Genomic DNA, 15,253 nt, shown 5'->3' with positions numbered 1-15,253 from the left:
TTTTGTTATGCATGTTAGTTATAAGAAAATTCCATATTGTATTAATTAGTGTAAGGCGCCTTCAGCGCACCAATAATTGTTTGCACTACAGGTTAAGCACGACTGTGCATGAACCTGTAAATTATAATTTGTAAATTAGGTTAAGATTTCTGTGTTTGTAGGATTTCTGATCCATTGTAATTGTTGTAAATTAAATAAACTATGTTGAATTGAATTGAAATAGATTACAATTAATCTATGAAGTTAAGCAGCTCTGACCCCGGTCATTACTTAGATGGGTGACCGGATAATGTAATGCCAAAAAACATCGCAACTAACTCGTCTTTCGGAGGAGACGTTAAGCCGTCGGTCTCGGTCACTACTAGTGGTCGTTAGGTCAGGTCAGAGGCTGTAGATGCGACTTGAAAACTGTGGCACTTGGGTGATGGCATTACCACCATACGCATATTTTATTTTTTTTATATTCTTGACACTAAAAAGTTTTTTGTCCGCTATAGTGTTTTCGTTCGTCAACGAATAGGCGAACACATTTTGGATAATTATTTTCAATTTTATTTGTTACCCTAAAAATTACCTCTACTCATTAATGAATAAATCTTGTAAAATGCCATCAATAAAGTGAATATCAGGATATTTCGCGATTTTAGTATTTATTGTCAGTTGTGGTAAGCAGTTATTAGGATAGACCCTTTATGTCGTCGTCGGTCGAACCCCCCGGCAAAACCAACGCAGGTACAGTGGACAAGAGATAAATTATAGAGACAGAAATTTCATAAATTATGATTTCTATTCGCTGGCATTTCTACATTTTTTTAATTTTTAATTAATAACATTTTTTGATAAAAACAAAAATTGAGCCCCTGCGTATAATGTATATCTAACGGGCAATCTTCTTGCTGAGAATATTTTATATAAAAAGTGGTTGCAGAATCAAATTACTTATTGACGCAAGGTAGTGTTCGTATAGAAATGCATTTCAAAGTCTCTTGGAAAGTGTGGACTATACGAAACAAAGTGCAGCTACAACTAAGAAAAAAAAAACTACAGTAAAAAAATTTTTGAAATACATACCCCAATATGCAACTTAATAAACACATGTCACAAGCAGATGCAGTAAATATGTGGCTAGATTTAAAAATACCTGAAAAATTCAAAGGTAATTTGGAAAATCGCAAAGAAATGGCTTCAAAAACTTATCCGGGGTTTATGTGACAATTGTAAAATTCCCGTAAGTATTATTATTAACCATTACCTACATTCCACAGTCAAATAGCATAACAAATTTTGACATAAATGTCATAATCTATTATTTGTATATTGTTAACATATTTGATATTGTTGACATCACTTCAAATGTTAACGTCTACGCAATTGTTGACAAGTAAACAATTGAATTGTGTACCTTGTATTGTTGACACGCTCATCCCTGTAAATGGGCTTGTTTATTTCGCACCAAAAATTTTGTTGGAATGCAATGGATTGATTCATCAAACTAATTCATTTGAATTCATTTCAATGATGATAAGCTGTTGTTACTTGATTAAAGAGTAAAATTCCTGGTATTAAAGCGTTGTTTCTAAAAGTTGGTATTCCAACTCAAATATTATTTTAGGCAGCATTTATTGGCCACCCAATACAACTGCAACTGCAACTGCCGATTAAGTACTTTTTTTATTCTTGACCTTCTTTTTCATAATTCTGAAAATATGCAGCCTGATGGTCAAGGTTGAAAAACCGAGAAAATCAAGAAAAACAGCTCAGTGCCATCGGTGTTAGCGATTCTTCCACGCACAGAGGAACTGCATGGTAGAACACCGATGTGTCAAGTGCGGAGAAGCACATGACACAAAATTGTGCACAAAGAAGAGCAAGGAGCCTCCTAAGTGTGCCAATTGTAGTGGCCCTCTTCCGGCCAATTACAGAGGCTGTACGCAGTTTTCCAAGCTGCAGAGGGCCGCCGCCCCTTGACAACCGCCCGCAAGCTGACAGCCGTCGCCACGGTTGCTGTTCTCAAAGCAAACCCTACCGCCACCAAAAGCAAACGAGGCACCAGAAAGACCGCTCAACAGCGTCAAACGGCGACCTTTGGATTGCAGAGGAATCAGATTGGCACAGCCGTGGCAATGGCTAAGAGCCCAAAGGAGTTGGCTGAAAAACTTTCGGCCTTCGTCGCTCTCCTTCTGAATCGTTGATGAATGCAAATCGACTAATTCGAGGCCACAACCGATGGCGAAGCACCTTCCCTAGGGAAAAAACCAAAGAAAAAGCACAGGAGCACCTGCGGTAGTTCTTTCTTTCCGGTGTGCATCCGATGGGTGCTGATGGGGTTAAAACCCTGGCGTTTCAAGTCCGCGAACACCTCATGGGTTTCACCGTCTTTGAAGCGTGTTTATCAACACGTTAGAATTCTTTCTCGCAAATAAAATTAAGGTTTCATAATACAAATAGAAAAAGCTAAAGTCCCTTCTGGCACCCAGAGAGACAGACCGTCTCCGCAGACAAAAACTCCAAAACTTTTCCCATGTCTACCTAGAACTTCATGGAGACCGACGCCTTCGGCCCAGTGAAAACAGGCAAAAAGCGAGGACCTCCATCCCCAACTCCCGTCGAACCGGAGATCGATACAGTGAACACGTTCTCAAGCCTGTTCAACAAGGACGTTTTCGATCCGACCCCGTCGGAAGACAAGAAAGGAGAGGACGAAATAAGTAGGAAAAGGAAGAAGAAATCCTTAACCAAGCCTCCCAAGTCCACCCCCAGGACGGTGATATGGTCCTTGGTTGTGGCGGCCCCTCAGGCTCCACTCCCGTAGCTCCCATTCCAAAGGCCCCACGAATTCCGCCAATTTTCTTGCGAGACGCAGAAAAATGGCAACACGATTCGTCGCAAATAAGAGGAAAATCAGATTCACGAAGGCAAAGAGCGTGAGTGATCAAATTCGAATTTAGCCGTCTACCTTTGCTGATTTCAGAGCATTCACAAAACTCATGGACGAGGAGAAAAGCCCGTACCACACTTTCACTGTCCCGGAGGAGAGAGACACCCGGGTCGTCCTGCGAGGGATCTCGGTCCAAGTGTCGGTGGAAGCAGTGATCCAGGACTAGAAGCTCTAGGGCTTCAATCCTTCCTGCGTCCATGGAATGACAGTAAAAACAATAACTTCTGGTTATTCATATTTAAAGAAAATCCTTTTCTGAACACCAGCCCTGACAGTATTTTAGAGGATGCCCCTGAAATGAAAAGGACATGACCCCTGAGGAAGGAGTTTTCAACAAATAAAATTGCATTTGTTGCTATTGATAATGAGGAAAAAATAGAATTGAAAAAAATCATTGCTATATGTATCAGGTGCAAAGGCAGATGATGGTAAAGGAATAAAGGAAATTCATAAATGTTATATCGTGGTTTAAAAGGAAAAAAGGGGTCCATACAGAACTAATTGTTAAAAATGAAACTTTTTGTCAAATATTTACTTTGGTGCATTTTGCCAAAATTAATAATTCAATCCTGTCTGCGTCCACCGGATGCACGCGGGAAAGAGGCAACTCCCGTTGGTGCTCGTCGAGGCACCACTCAGCCAGACCAAAGACGTCTGGCAAATCAAGACCGTCTGCAGCCTGATGGTCAAGGTTGAAAAACCGAAGAAATCAGGCAAAGCAGCACAGTGCCATCGGTGCCAGCGATTCTTCCATGCTCAACGGAATTGCACGGCAGAACACCGATATGTCAAGTGCGGGGAAGCACATGACACAAAGGTGTGCGCGAAGGAGCGCAAGGAGCCTCCCAAGTGCGCCAACTGTAATGGCCCCCACACGGCCAATTACAGGGGCTGCCCGCAGTTTCCCAAGCTGCAAAAGACCGCCGCCCTCAAGACAACCGCCCCCGCAAAGGTGGTCGCCCCCAAGGCAGCAGCCCCTCAGAAGGCCGCCGCCCCCAAAACAGCAGCCCCCAAAAAGGCCGCCGCTCCAAAGCCAACAGCCGCCCCCAAGGTCGTCGCTTCCAAGGCAAACCCCACCGCCACCAAAGACAAAGGAGGCGCCAAAAAGACCGCTCATCAGCGTCAAACGGTGACCTTTGGATTGCAGAGGATCCAGATTGCCACGGCCGTGGCAATGGCAAAGAGCCCGGAAGAGTTGGCTGAAAAACTCTCAGCCTTCGTCGATCTTCTTTTTAATCGTTGATGGGTGCAAATCAACTGATCCAAAATTCTTTACAGGTGGCGTTCTGGAACGCCAATGGCCTTCGAGCGGCCCGGGACGAGCTCGAAGAATTCGTCGACAGGCTGCAACTTGACATCGTACTTGTGTGCGAAACAAAGTTGCAACCTCAAACGACGGACCCAAAAATTCGGGGTTTCACTCTCCACAGGGCGGACAGAGGGATTGGCCCAGGAGGAGGAACGGCAATTTTTGTAAGTAACAGAATTAAACATTCTGTTCTAGCAACACCCGATCTTCGGAACATGGTAGCCGTGGACATCAACGTAGCCACTGGAAATGGGCACCTGCGCCTGTTTGCATGCTACAACCGACCACAAATTCCAATTCTCGAAAAGGACCTGCAGACACTTTTCGACGGCAACACACCAACGATCGCTGCTTGTGATTTCAACGCCAAGCACATCAACTGGGGAAGCCGCCGTTCGAACAGAAACGAAAACATCCTCAACGGCTTCACGGATCAACACCTGGACATCTCCGTCATGGCTCCGGTAGAACCCACGTTCTACCGAAACTCGGACGGTGCTGCAGACATCCTTGACGTAGCAATCGTCAAAAACGTCGTGCACCAGGTTCGGCTGACGGCAATAAACGACCTCTCTTCGGATCATAACCCCGTCTTGATGCAAATCGGGAACGAGGCAAACGATCCGATTGTATGTCGTTATACCTCAGTGGATTGGAGGAAGTTCACCAAGCACCTGGTGAACAACTTCGGAACAATCCCACCCATCAGATCTACAAAAGAGATCGACGAGGCCGTCCAAACCTTCGAGACGAAGATCCGAGACGCCATCGCCTCCGCCACCAGGGAACGGAAAACTCCGGCCCCAAGACTGGAGATTTAATGAGAAATCAAGAATCTCATCAGGGCAAAAAGGCGAGCCAGACGGATTGCACAACGTACCGGTTTTCCGGTGGACCGTGCAGAAGCCAACCGGCTGAGATGGGAGGTGAGAAAAGCACTTTCTAATTTCAGAAAAGAGAGATGGGATGCCAAACTTCAATATCTCACCGCCGAAGACAACTCCGTCAGAAGAATGTCGAGGGTGCTGAGATCCGACCGAAAACCGCTTCCACCAATCCACAGTGAGAAGGGGATCGTCTTCACCGACGAGGAGAAAGCAGATGCGTTCGCGTTGAGCATGAGCAGACAATGCTCACTCAACCTCACGAATGCGGACCTGGACCACGTCGAAGAGATCGAAGACCACTTGGAATCCATCGCCACCGACAACCCACCTTTGACCCCGACAACCCCCGAAGAAGCTTCCGGAGTGATTCGGAAACTGAAGAAACGGAAGGCATCCGGACCAGACGAAATCAGCAACAGGGCGCTCAGGAACCTCCCGCTGAAAGTCATCGTCGAACTGATAGGTATTTTAAATGCAATGTTCAGTTTCAGATATTTTCCACAGCGTTGGCAACGGTCATTTTCATCCCGAAACGGGGGAAGGACCCAAAGTTTTCCCAGAACCACGGGCCAATCAGCTTGCTGTCGGCTGTGGGAAAGGTCGCAGAACGTCTCATTCGCTCCCGCCTCCTCCACCTCACCCAGGAGCGGCACATCGTCCCCAACGAACAATTCGGCTTTCGGTCGAATCAGTCAACAACTGATCATCTACTACGAGTCGTAGAGCACGCTTCCATCAGTATCGAGCGCAAACAATTTACTGGTGCAGTGTTTCTCGACGTGGCAAAAGCATTCGATGCGGTTTGGCATGATGGGCTTATTTATAAACTCCATCAGACTGGCATTCCGCTCGCAATGGTTCAAATGGTCACCGTTTCCAGGTGAGGATCAATAACTCTGTTTCAGATCCCCAGGATCTGAAAGCCGGAGTCCCTCAGGGCTCCGTTCTTTCACCCCTTCTTTACTCCATTTTCACCCACGACATCCACAAAACTGATCGTACGACACTGGCAATATACGCAGATGACACAGAAATTCTCACCAGATCGAAGCAACCCTACATGGCTACCCGCTACTTGCAGGAGTCTGTGGAACGCATCGAAAACTGGTGTTGCAGGTGGCTCATAAACGTCAACCCCGACAAAAGCCGAGCGCTTTTGTTGGCACGACGTAGAGTCAGCCCTGATGGGTTTTTTCGAATGTTCAACGCGGATATTCCCTGGTCTGACCAGGTCAAATATCCCGGGGTCATTCTGGACAAAAAACTCTCCTTCGGCATACATCTTGACTACGCACTCGCGAAGGGCAAGATGGCCACGGGAATGCTGAGATCTCTCGTATGTCGGAGGAGCGCGTTGTCAATTGACAACAAGCTCTTGTTGTACAAATCAGTTATCCGACCTACCATGACTTATGCTCCTGTGGCTTGGGCGTTCGCGCCCTATAAGACTCGAATGCATAAGTTACAAACCTTCCAAAACAAATTTCTCCGTCAAGCATTCAACCCCGTGGTTTGTTTGCAACAACTAATTGCACCGAGAGGCGAAGATGCCGACGATGGAGGAATCCTTCCGTGAGACCGCCGAGCGAGCCTTATCAAAGGCGGAAGCCCACCCGAACCCCCTGGTCCGAGAGGCGGTTGACTACGACGAAAACGGTCCGTCCAGATGCAAGAGGCCAAGGATGGCTCTCTTGTGATCGAAAATGCCTTCTCACTCAGATCTTCCGAATCTGGTAAGCATCAAATGTCATTGCCACATTTATCTGTCTCAGCTCTTTTCAGATGGATCAAATGGATCACTTCGGGGAAATCCCCGGAGCGCCCTCTTCCTTTTCTGGCGCCATGCAACCCGGCATAGCTGCCCAGCGTGCGTTCAGGGATAAAGGACCAATGGTTCCGATCGCTAAGGTGATGCGAGGGGTTTAAGTGTGTATTGTCGGCTTGCACATTTACCGACCGAGTCCCACATAACCAGACCTAGTCTGGTATGCGTAAATGCATTTCCCGCAAAGCCGCTGAAGTCCCCAAGCAAATTCCAGAACCCAAAGGCCTTCTGCGCCGGCCAAAACAACTTATATCTTAACACGAATTTTAAACCGTGACACATTTGACGTCTCACAAATGATTGAATATGCCAAGTTATCTTGGTGATAAAATCCAAAATGAAATTATTCATATACTCGCTACACAAATTCATAACTTTATTTTAGATTTATGTCGTAATACTAAGTATTTTTTAATAATTTTAGATTACACTCCAGATACATCACACACGGAACAAATCAGTATTATAATAAGATTTGTTAATTTCAACCGTGACGTTAAAAAAACTAGAAACAAAGGAACACTTTTTAGGTTTCTGCTCTGTTGTCGACACAACTGGCTCCAGTTTAACTATGTTTTTAATAGAAGAATTAAAAACATAATAATTTAGGGTGATTTCCACTGTTCAAGATTAAAAATTAAACGTCAATTAAGATTTGCTCCTTTTAATGCATTGTTTGTCAAATCACAAGTACAAATTATCAAACTTATTAAGATTTTAACCAGTGGTAGAACTCATTAAAACAAACACTTTTTCTATGTACCATTTTTTCAAGATTGCATTTTTTTTAAATTATTCCTCCCTTACAATTTGACGAATAAATTTACAATATTGCCAAATGGCATCCACGATTAACTGACGATTTACTACTAATCGGTGGTCAGTAAGGTTCGGTGCAATGAAAATATGAATTTAAATCCGAGATTTGCTAAATCCGTCTAGTTAAACGGAGATATTAAAATCTCGCATTAAGCGTGGCCATTGCCTCCTTGGTAGCGTCAGTCAAGGAGTTGACCGAGCGGATAAACGCTTACGACGAAATTCTGCTTGCAGAAAAGTCAACAACGGCGGGATCCACCCACCATCACGGGTTTTTCAGCACACTCGCTGAAATCCGGGAATTCCCAGACCTTAGGTCTGCTGAGAGACCCCTCGAGCGAAGTGGAGATGGAGACGAAAGTCTTCAGTTCAGCGAATTAACCACCGAGACTCGAAATAGGTTTTCGAGTCTGGCCAACGAGGAATCGGAAGACTCCGAGCCCCTCGATGACGTTCCTCCTCAAGGGGAAAAACGGAAGAAGAAAAAAAAAAGCTCTTCTTTCAAGCAGAGCTTCACTCCGGTAGCCCCCTCATGGTCTTCCATCGCGGCAGCCGCCCCTTGGGCAACCCCCAGGGCCCCATTTTGACAGCACCCCAGGGCTCCACCCCGGCAGCCCCCCAGGGTTCCACCCCGGCAGCCCCCCAGAGCTTCACCTCAGCAGCTTCCCGGTGCTTCACTCCAAGAGCCCCCCAGGGCTCCACCCCGACAGCCCTCCAGGGCTCCACCCCGGCAGCCCCCAAGGCCTCAAGGATTCCTCCCATATTTCCACGAGATGCTGGAAAATGGCATTTGGTTTCCCAAAAGGCCAACTTCACCAAGGCGAGGAGCGTAAGCGACCAAATTCGTATACAGCCTGCTACTGTTGCTGATTTCAGGTCGTTCACGAGGATCACGGAAGCCGAAAGGATTCCATTCCACACCTACACTCTCCCGGAAGAGAAGACCACCCGCGTCGTCTTGAGGGGAATCCCAGTCCAGGTGTCAACCGATGAGGTGTTTGCGGATCTGAAACGCCAGGGCTTCAATCCCATCAGCACCCATCGGATGCACACCGGGAAGAAACAACTTCCGCTGGTGCTCCTAGAGGCACCACTCGACCAGGCGAAGGAAGTCTGGAAGATAAAGACCGTCTGCAGCCTGATGGTCAAGGTTGAAAAACCGCGAAAATCAGGAAAAGCAGCTCAGTGCCATCGGTGCCAGCGATTTTTCCAGAGGAACTGCATGGCAGAACACCGATGTGTCAAGTGCGGGGAAGCACATGACACAAAAGTGTGCGCGAAGGAGCGCAAGAAGCCTCCCAAATGTGCCAACTGTAATGGCCCCCACACACCCAATTGCAGAGGCTGTCCGCAGTTTCCCAACAAGGTTGTCCGCCGCCCCAGGACAACCGCCCCTGCCAATGTGACCGCCACCAAGCCAACAGCCGTTGCCAATGTTGCTGTTCCCAAAGCAAACCCTACCGCCACCAAAAGCAAAGGAGGCACCAAAAAAACTGCTCAACAGCGTCAAACAACGACCTTTGGATTGCATAGGAATCGGATTGGCACAGCCCAAAGACAATGAGCCCAAAGGAGATGGCTGAAAAACTGTGTGGGAAATGGTGGCTGAAAGCGTGTGGGAAACGGACGGTTGTGACGGGCCAAAAGAGCCCTTGTTTATTTCAAAATTAGGCAATACCCAAATGTCGCAATTATTCCATATTTGCGTCAATTAGATTAAAATGGGAGCAATTACCAGAAAAAAAAACAAAACTATAAATTACTGATAAAAATTTAAACACATTAAGAAAATTTCCAAAATTTTTACAGAAAACAAAGATAGTCGCTCGTCATAGTGGATAATTTCACCAAAATATCGCAATAGGTTATGGCTAGTTCATGGAATATTGTTAGATCCGGAAAACAAAGTCATAAATTAGTAAATTGATAACAAAAGCTGGTCAAAATTGGATATAAAAGCTGACCGAGAAAACAAGTCGCCAATAACAATTCAGACTTGTTACTTCTGAATGCATAGTCGCTAATTTCAAGTGAATAAATTCACTGTACGTGACGATTCGTGAAGTTTTACTTCTGAGTGTTAAGGCTTTGTAAATTGAAGTTACCAGTTCCCTTTTGAAAAATGAGCTGTAAGTGTTATTTTTCTTAAATCCGAATGTTTCAACAAAAATGATTAATTATCTATTATTGCAGTTATTAACATACAATTATGAAAGAAGATCAATCATCAACTAATAAATTTAAGATTTATTAGTAAAATAACCGAGATGAACTCAAACTTTGTAAGAAAATAAACCGTGTAAAGATTGACACGCTTTTCGAACATCTTATCTAAATTACGTGATTTCAAGATGCCTTTATGATTAATTGAAATCATAGTTTGTGCTCTTTTTAACCTATTTTAACCTTTGACTATTCTCAAGAGATTACCGAAAATTGTGACACTACTGATACCACTCTCCTCCAGAAAAACTTTAATTAATTGTTTCATTTTATGTGTTAAATAATTACCAAAACTTTGTAACAACCGTTAATGCATGCAGAATCAACACAATGATTAACTAATAACTTTTGTTCAGATTTCTTTACCTGTATCTTGTAAAATTTTCTAATCATTTATAGCTGTAATTATTGTTTAACCTTAAATTCAATTATTCTGCATAACACTTCAAATCCCTGTGTATGAATGATCTCTCTCTAACTCCTACATCTTAAGCGACATTGGCAATGGAGTTATACCTGCGTGCTCTTTTGTGCAATCGCCATCGCCAGGACAATTGTTGTCGCGGCTCATACTAAGTATTTCCAAAGATAATCCTGGGCTCTGGCCTGAAGTTTTAAACAACACACTGGTACAATATTTAATAGAAAATCCGCCTAAACATGTTAAAAATCATGGTTTTCCGTGTGATTTCTTGGGGCAAAAATTTTCTGAATATTATTATGATAGGCGTTTAGGAAATGGTGAAAAGTACCACAGAGAGTGGCTGCTCTAAAAATTCAGTTTAGAAAATGGTGAAAAGTTCCACAGAGAGGCTGCTCTAAAAATTCAGTTTATTATTTTTGTTGCAAACTGTTTACATTACAATAAATTTTGCGTAGGAATTAGTGACTGGCAACATTTAGCTTTGTATGTAAGTAGACATGAGAAAAGTTCTACCCATTTTAATAATTATAATAAACTGACAGACCTGTCTCTGTTAAAAATAAAGTTTTTTAATAATAAAACAACCATTGATAATATCCAACAAAAACTTTTAGAAGTTGAAAAGCAGCGTTGGTATGAAGTAATCAAAAGAATCAATTCCTAAGTCCACAAAACATGACCTTTCGCGGCCAAAAAAACAAATTATTTATTCATGACAATGGCAATTTTTTAAAATGCATTGAAATGTTAGGAAAATTTGATCCTTCTATAAGTGAGCACATTTGCCACGAAAATTTTTTAAACAATTTTAAATCGGTCGGCAGATGGCATTTTCGTTGGTAGCTCAGTCTTGAGGTGGGCTAAAACAAATTAGTACCGACCCGAAGACAAAATCACGAAGAAAACGAAAAACAAAATAGGCGCGAGGATCCTCCAGCTTACTACTTTTAGAATATCGGGATCCAAGATATTCATTCTAAGGCCGACTTCCATATTAAAAATCACAAAAACAGTAAACAAATAATTGGCTACACAACGAAATTTAATTTACAAGGTGAAAATGAACCATACTGTTTAATACCAATTTAATATTTCATACAAAGAATTAGATCACAAAATCCATCCGGTAAATTTTTTAGAATTAAACCGCAACAGCCGCTATCGAGACTACTTGTACAAGTTCTTCGGCGCAACCGTAATTAATATCAGGAAAAACACAAAATCTTAATTTAACGAGTCTAGACTCACAAATAATTTACTTTTAATTTAACTAAAATGTTTAAAAAGTGACAAGCCACAAGAAAAAGGTTCTTTGGTTAAAATTGAAATAAAATAAGGTTTCGCAAGTACGGCGTCACAACTCCTCCAAACCATCGGCTCCTTGGCCAATGCTGTGCAGGAGTTGTCCAAACGAATGAAGGTAATTGAAGATACCCTGTTCGCAGATTCCGTGACGAACTTCTCGGCACATTCTCTGAAATCCGGAGAATCAGAGAACTTCGTTTTGAACCAAGCCACAGATGACGTCGCAGAGGACAAGGAGATGGAAGTTGAGGTCTTTAGTCCAGTCAAATCTGGCGTGAAGCGCTCGGCTCCCCCATCGTGCAGCCCCCAGAGCCTCGAGACTCGAAACCAGTTTTCTAGAGGAAAGTGCGAAAGAAGAAGAAGAAGAAGCGGTCCTCTTCGCCCAAGAAGAGCGCCCCCCCGAAACTGTGACGGTGCTGCACACATCCTTGACGTTGCAACCGTCAAAAACGTCGTGCACCAGGTTCGGCTGACGGTAATAAACGACCTCTCTTCGGATCATAACCCCGTCCTGATGCAAATCGGGAACGAGGCAAACGATCCGCAGATCTTCCGAATCTGGTAGGCATCAAATGTCATTGCCACATTTATCTGTCGCAGCTCTTTTCAGATTCCATCAAATGGATCACTTCGGGGGAATCCCCGGAGCGCCCTCTTCTTTTCTTCTGGCGCCATGCAAACCGGCATGGCTGCCCAGCGTGCATTCAGGGATGAAGGACCAATGGTTCCGATCCCTAAGGTGACGCGATGGGTTTTAGTGGGTATTGTCGGCTTGCACATTTACCGACCAAGTCCCACATAACCAGACTGGTATGCGTAAATGCATTTCCCCTCTCCAAAAAAAAGGAGAATTTGCAGTGCGGTATAGAGTGAGTACCGATACCACTTATCCTAAGCCGAGGCAGATAGACAGATGATCCGAATTGTCGGGACCGAGGACTTTCCCTGCATTATTATGGAAAGTGTTAAACTGCCAGCCATTTTAACAAACGATATTTTCGAAGTTATATCCTCTTCGGAAAATAAAATTACAGCAAAATATTTATTATGTGTTAGTGCTAATAAAACTTATAGTGGACCTGTCACATCTAACTTTTTGACTCACGTCAGAGTAAGTATTTAATTATCCTACTTATTTAATTTTTTATTTTTTTCTTATAAGAAATGAACTGTGTTTTTCATACCTTAAAATATTTGTTAAATTTCGATTTAGAATCGCAGTGACTAAAAACTTATTCATAATTTATCTGCAAAGTAATTAATCAGAGTTTTCTTTACAGCGAAAGCATCCAGAACGAATGTCCACCATTGATGAAGTTACAAGAAAATGTTCAAAACGCACAGCATCGTATTACGACGACGTAGTAGAAGATAAAAAAATGAAAATGTCATCAAAACCACCTTCAAATCCGTTTACAATCGCCGCATCCGGGGGACATAAAGAAAACCAGTGGCAGCTCGCCAGGGGAAGTAGGTGAAGTGCCCATTCAAAAAAATATTTGGAACTTTAAAAATACATTAAAGGTGTAACACGTCTAAATATAATTCCAAAATAATTCGTATTCTTTTTGCTTTCTCTCAATTTTTAATTCCGTACCGAAGTCAATTTACTTCATGTATAACACTGGCCCAAAGTCGATCTCCCCAGTGTTGCTAGATGTCTGATAATTATCAGAATCTGCGGTAATTCGAGGACTTTATTGATAACTGATAATAGGATTCTGATAATAATAAAATCTACGATAATTTTTAAACACCCGTCTTTGATATATTTTAAAAGTGAAAACGAATTAATTCCGAATCAAATTTTAAGAAAAAATATCGTGGCTCCTGAGAATTTAAAAACAATATATGGGGCTGCAATACGTAATGCACAAAAGAAAGTGGATTGCATACTGCACTGCTTAAGTTAGCTTAAACGTCATTGGTTGATTCGATTGCAGTTCATTTTCATGATTCGTTAACGATTCAATTAGTTCCAAATTGGCGTTTAATTACCGGTTACTTAATAAGTGATTTATTGAGAGTTTATTTAAGTGACTTAAGTCTAATTAAGTTAATAAAATATAAATATATATATTTATAAAGTAATATATATAACACTTTAACATGCAATGATTGCTTTAGGTCACTTGTCGAAAAGTTTTTTTAGATGAAATTCCGCGAAGGATTCAAATAGTTAAGAATCTCATTTGCGTCATCGGACGCTTATAAATTATTGTGATTAGCCAAAGATGGATTTAGAATCTGAAGCGGGACCAAGTAAACGACCACGAAGTTCGACACCTACAAAACAATTGCGAATAAGACATGAATTAAAGCCCATTAGGAACAAGCAGAAATATCGAAAAGAATGGGAAACAAAATTCGCTTGGTTAAGACCGGGTACATTAGATACCCAGAAGGCTAGGTGCAACACCTGTAATGAAGAAATGAATCCAGACGTGACAATATTAAAAAATCATGAAAAGAGCAAGAAGCATATATAATGTTCAAAATTTATTCAAGGTCAGCCAAAAATCAACACTTTTAGTAAAAGTTCAGCAGAGATACAATTAGAAAATAAAGTTGCGATTGCAGAAATTAAATTGGTTGGTTTCTTGTTTGAGCATAATATTTCATTTTCAACAACCGATTATTTAACCGATTTATTGAAAGTAATATTCCCTGATTCAAAAGTAGCTCAAAGAATGCGCTTAAAAAGAACTAAAGCCACTTCTATATCTTCACAAGTTATCGGTAAAGCACACAAGGAACATTTGGCGGCAATTTTGAAAACTGCAAAATTTAGTTTGCTTATTGATGAAGCTACTGATATTGCTAGTTTGAAAACTTTGTGTGTGGCCATACGTTATTATAGGTGTGATGAGAAAAAAGTCGTGTTAAGATTGTGGAGTTTTCGGCAACTTATAGATGGACAATCAATCGACCACAGAGCAACAGCTGAACGTTTGTATGAGACTATGAAGGCATCTTTTGAAGAGTTCGATGTACCATTTTCTAACATTATTGGTTTCGGGGCCGACGGGTAAGAGAGATTGTTTGCATTTAACTTTTTAATCAATGTGTTTAAAAATTTATAGTTGTAATACAATGATGGACAAAAAGAGTTCTGTTTCTGCCCGAATTCTTCAAGATTTTCCGGGTGCTATAATTCAAAAATGTATTTGCCACTCTTTGCATTTGGTTGCTAGTGAAGCTTCTAAAGCCCTTCCCCGTAGATGTGAAGATATGGCGCGGGACATTTACAACTTCTTTAAGTCTAGCAATAAAAGAAGAAGTGAATTTAAAGAATTCCAGATGTTTTGTGAAGTTGAGCCTCACATTCTTCTAAGACTATCTCAGACGAGGTGGTTATCTTTATTAGAAGTAGTTAAAAGAATAAATGAGCAGTGGCAACCATTGATATTATTTTTTACATCTCAAAGGTTTGATGCTCAATTACTCGTCGCCGAAAATATTTTTAATAGTTTACAAGTTCCGCAAGTAAAAATGTTTTTCGCTTTTTTGGAGTAGGTTTTAA

The 15,253-nt window shown here is 42.2% G+C and overlaps 2 long non-coding RNA genes and 1 other non-coding gene across 3 annotated transcripts; 1 reads left to right on the top strand and 2 right to left on the bottom strand.

The window, feature by feature from the left end:
• Positions 1-447: 447 nt before the first annotated feature.
• On the bottom strand, positions 448-3,684 carry LOC135267014 (uncharacterized). The gene is made up of 3 exons (XR_010335247.1): positions 1,194-3,684; positions 1,072-1,141; positions 448-1,026 (listed from the first exon to the last, which is right to left on the bottom strand). It is a non-coding gene; the product is annotated as an uncharacterized LOC135267014 (long non-coding RNA).
• On the bottom strand, positions 1,751-1,835 carry Mir3882 (microRNA mir-3882). Its single transcript, NR_038738.1, has one exon. It is a non-coding gene; the product is annotated as a microRNA mir-3882 (primary transcript).
• Positions 3,685-9,433: 5,749 nt separating the features above from the next.
• Positions 9,434-13,255, top strand: LOC107399157 (uncharacterized). Its single transcript, XR_010335136.1, has 3 exons — positions 9,434-9,907; positions 11,871-12,841; positions 13,011-13,255. It is a non-coding gene; the product is annotated as an uncharacterized LOC107399157 (long non-coding RNA).
• The last annotated feature ends 1,998 nt before the right edge of the window (positions 13,256-15,253 follow it).

Source organism: Tribolium castaneum, chromosome 8, assembly GCF_031307605.1.
Source record: "Tribolium castaneum strain GA2 chromosome 8, icTriCast1.1, whole genome shotgun sequence".
Lineage (NCBI taxonomy): Eukaryota > Metazoa > Arthropoda > Insecta > Coleoptera > Tenebrionidae > Tribolium > Tribolium castaneum.
The sequence above is the reverse complement of the archived record's forward strand: the minus strand, read 5'-3'. Positions and strand labels throughout refer to the sequence as shown.